Consider the following 4,161-nt stretch of genomic DNA (forward strand, 5'->3'; position numbering starts at 1 on the left):
ATCCTGACAGAGGAGGAGATCGAGAAAATAGCAAAGGAAGAGCAGCTGTGAGTTTTCAGATATAGTTTCCATTTGTTCTGGATGCCCATAGCAAAAAACCCTTGATTTTTGGCAGTAACCAGCCTGAACATGTTTTCTTCGATTTGTTCTGTGATGTGACATGACACGTTAATGGAAGGCAGCACATCCATGCACACCAGGCTGCTCTGAGGTTGCCTAATCTGCATCAATATCCATTAAGCCAAGTGCACAAGAACTTCCAATTTTTTTCTAAGAATCTTTTTCAATTGGACTCCAAGACTTACTTCGCCACACTCTGAAAGCAGTCTTTGAGCCTGAGGACTGGATTCATGTGATAATGAGTTCTCATTGAGACCTGTTAATGAAACAAAGGAAATGGCCCCTTGGATCAGACCAATGAACCATTTCACCCTATGTCTGCCTGCAGTGGCCAAAATAGAGGATGCTAGCATAACATCTGATGCGTAGGTCAGTCAGTAACAGAACATCCTGGTCAGCCTGGAGGTTTCTTTTTGACTTCTCGCTTTGGGACTGACATGCATTCCATTGCATTGGTGTTTCCTCTTTCTTTTCAAATAGGTTAGATTGCCATTATTTAAAGAGCATTTTTTTTCCCTGTTTGATTTGTCCTGCTGAAATTCTTAGTTTCACATTTGCTTTCTTTCCCCTTGCTCATTTCTGTGAGATTCTTTAATTCATGCTGTCTATGGCTCTGTTGTGGTTCCTTATACTGTTGCCATGCTGAATGTAATTAGATTTTTCTCCTCTCTATCTAATGCCTCCATTTGTTACATGCCTTTGCTTTAAGGACCTACTCTCACAAAATCATGCGGCTAGTCCTGGTTCAAAAAACCAACCCCAATGAGAAAAGAGGCACTGCTATGTGAATAAAGGCTTTGGAGAATGTGTTCCTAAATGCCCAAGTCCCTTTTTCAGTTAAGCAGTATAAGTCAGGCCACCTCCACAAACACAGTCCGTGTTACACTAGTTAAAACAAAAAGGGAACAAGCACTTGCATATCTAGTCCCTCAGAATCCTTTGAGAGGATCCCCTTTCTGAACCCGCTACAACTATCCTGGCACCCCACACAATCATAAGCTGCTGCACTGGTCTTTGCTTTGTCCTGTTTAGTGCAGTTTGATTACATTTTTTTTGCACATGGGACGAATTCCACAGAGAACCAAAGTTTGCCAGAAGGACAGATTTCTTTTGAACCTCGGATGGAAGACGAGGAACAGCATTTTAGTGTGCTTCTAATTACAGCCACCATGACAGTTCATATGTGTAGCAATAAAAAATAACCATAAACCTACCTAATCATTAAAGTAAAGCAAACAACTCCTCTCTGTATCATCATACACAGGTACTGGAGTTGCTAATAAACCAGGAAGAGCACTGAGGCACTGGAGGAGCATCTTTCCTATCTCCACAGTTTCTTAAACAACTTTAGAGGCATATTTTTATTAAGTATATGCAAGGCAGATGATCTTAAACCTCAAAAAGAGTCTGTATAATAATTGTGTGCTCTTCTAATGCTCTCCAAAGACCTATTCAGAGTCCATTCTGAAAGACAATAATATATCAAGAACTTCTGCAAACTTCCTCCTAATGAACACATGCCAATTTGAGACCAAGAATTCTGGCCTCAGAGGACAAAATAACCACTGCTCTTAGTCTCTGGGTGTTTTGCTACTTTATTTCAGAGTGATTCAAAATCTAATTAAATTTCTAAACTCTAATGAAATTACAGAAGAAAAACCATTTAGGATTATATTATATACAATTACTCACAGCTGAAAATTACAGTTAGCCTCTTTCACCAGGATAGGGTCTCTTGAGAAATCCTTGTTATTCATGTAACATATAAATCTGACATTACTCCCACTATTTACAGGTCGAAGGTAAAAGCAGAATTAATTAAATATATATATCCTGCCCAGTGGCCGAATGGTGGAGAGTGGGTAATAGAAGGAGGGTAAAAAGAGGGAATTGTGCTTGAAACCACATTCCCAGTTTGGTCAAGAGTCAAAATAAACCCACTACAAAGCAGGATTTTATTAAGACCAACTTATTCTGATCAGTGTTCTTCCTCACTGGAGGTATGCTGTGAATGAGAATAGTGAAGCATACATAGTCAGTAGTGCACAGTCAGCTAGCTGAGCTATCTGAAGCATTTTGTGGAGAAGTAGCAATGGAATAAACTAAGCAGCTTTAGAGACTACAGCCAAGTACTCAGATGTTTAGTTGCTTCTCTGAAATATGAGAGCACTCTGAGACCACTGACTTGGGCCAGGGGAAGGAAGGAAACAAACAAAAAACCAAAACAAGAGGGAAAAAAAGAAAAAGAAAAAGAAAAAAAAAAAAGAGAGAGAGTTGACATTCATGTTATTCCTTCCAGGTTCTCTGGAACCTTGGAGCATAGGATCATTTGCAGATGAACCACATGAAGTACAAAAACATTGGAGGTTTCTTATGAGGATCCTGATCTTTTCTGTCCAGCTGGTGCAGAGATTTTTATTTGCTTGGTTTTGGTGTTTTCAACTCTGATTCCAGAGAAAGCCAGGAACAGTGAAAGAGCAAAAAGGAATTACACACACATGCACGTGTGCACACAAGCACTCACAATAGGTCAAAGCATTAACAAATACTTTCTGTCACATCTACCACACTTGGTCAGTTCTACCTATGCTTCGTACAGCAAAATAAGCCAGGAATTAAGGCTACCTCAGAGGGTACAACAGTCATCTTTATATTTTTAGTGCCTCAAGAGTCTTACTTGTTGGCTAACACTGTGTTTTGCTTATCCCTCCACAAACACCTGGAAGTCAAAAATGATTTTTCACTCACACCTTGTCAGAGCAACTAAACATTTGTGAACATCTTGTTCATTTGCAGTCATTTTTCCACCAAGGTAGCCATACACATGCAGTCACCAGCATTCCTTACGGACTGCGATGGTCCCATTTAAAACAGACTTCCAGAAGGAGAGCTTTACAGCTGTGATTTACTCAGCAAGACAGATGTTTCATCCAGCCTTAAGATGTGAGATTCTGCTGAGACCAGATTGTTCAGACATTCCTTCACCACTGGGAGGAAAAAGAAATATCCATGAGTTTTTTTCTCTTAAAACTTCTCACTCAAGATGTGTTTCAGATTATTTTGATTGGAGTATATAAGCATCTACATGAGATGAAGATACCAGACAGCAAAGGACTAATCTAAAGCAGAAAGGTACATCAAGAGGCAAGAGGTAAAAGCAATATGGAGACCCTCCAGAGACCTCTGCTGCAAAAAAATGAGGCCCATATTCTTGTGTGTTCCACCTCTGAAGGATGGACCTGAAATGACTTGGGATGAATGGGCTCACTTAGCAAAAAGCATTAATATTTACTTGCATGTTTTGCTGTCATTCAGTTTTGGAACAGGTTAACCTGTTTGAAAAGATGAATTTTCCTGAAGAACAGAAAAATCTGGTTTTTTTACTGTGGTTCAAAGAATAAGCTTGATTCCTATCAGAAACATCATCTGTTAGTAAGTTCCTGATTTTTAGTTCCTACCATTTCAAGTAATTTTTTCTTAGGTGGAAGTTCTTTTCCAGGAACTGGCTTGCAATTGTGAATTGCAGCCATGATGAATTCCTTCCATTCTGCTCCTGAAAAAGCTGATTATGAAGGGGAAATGTTCGGCCAAGTACTCCTCTCCTCAAAATGTTACAATGGCATTCATGTTGAGTTAAAAAAAAAAGCTGGCAACATTGACAGAGACTGTCTGAGGAGGTTCTCCTTCTAAGACAGAAAACCCATTTGCATCTCCATGGATTTAGAAGACTTCAGCAGAGACTTGTTCACTGCAGTAGGACTTTTTCAATTTTGTAAAAATAAATGTTAGCATTTAAAAGTCTCAGAGAGCAAAACATCTGAACTAGGCTGTGACTGTTGGTTGTCCACCTTCTCCACAGAATGTTTTCAAGTGGTGAGTTTATTTATATGTTGAACTTAAACCCAGAAAAGAGACCTTCGTATACAAATGTGACTACTCAGGATGTGACTGCAGTTTCAATATAGTCACGTGACCTGCTGTAGCTTTTTTTTTTTTTTTTTTTTTTGAAAAGACACTGCAGAAGAGCTAAATTCAGGAAAT

The sequence above is a fragment of the Pelecanus crispus genome, chromosome 10 (assembly GCF_030463565.1).
Source record: "Pelecanus crispus isolate bPelCri1 chromosome 10, bPelCri1.pri, whole genome shotgun sequence".
In the NCBI taxonomy this organism is placed as follows: domain Eukaryota; kingdom Metazoa; phylum Chordata; class Aves; order Pelecaniformes; family Pelecanidae; genus Pelecanus; species Pelecanus crispus.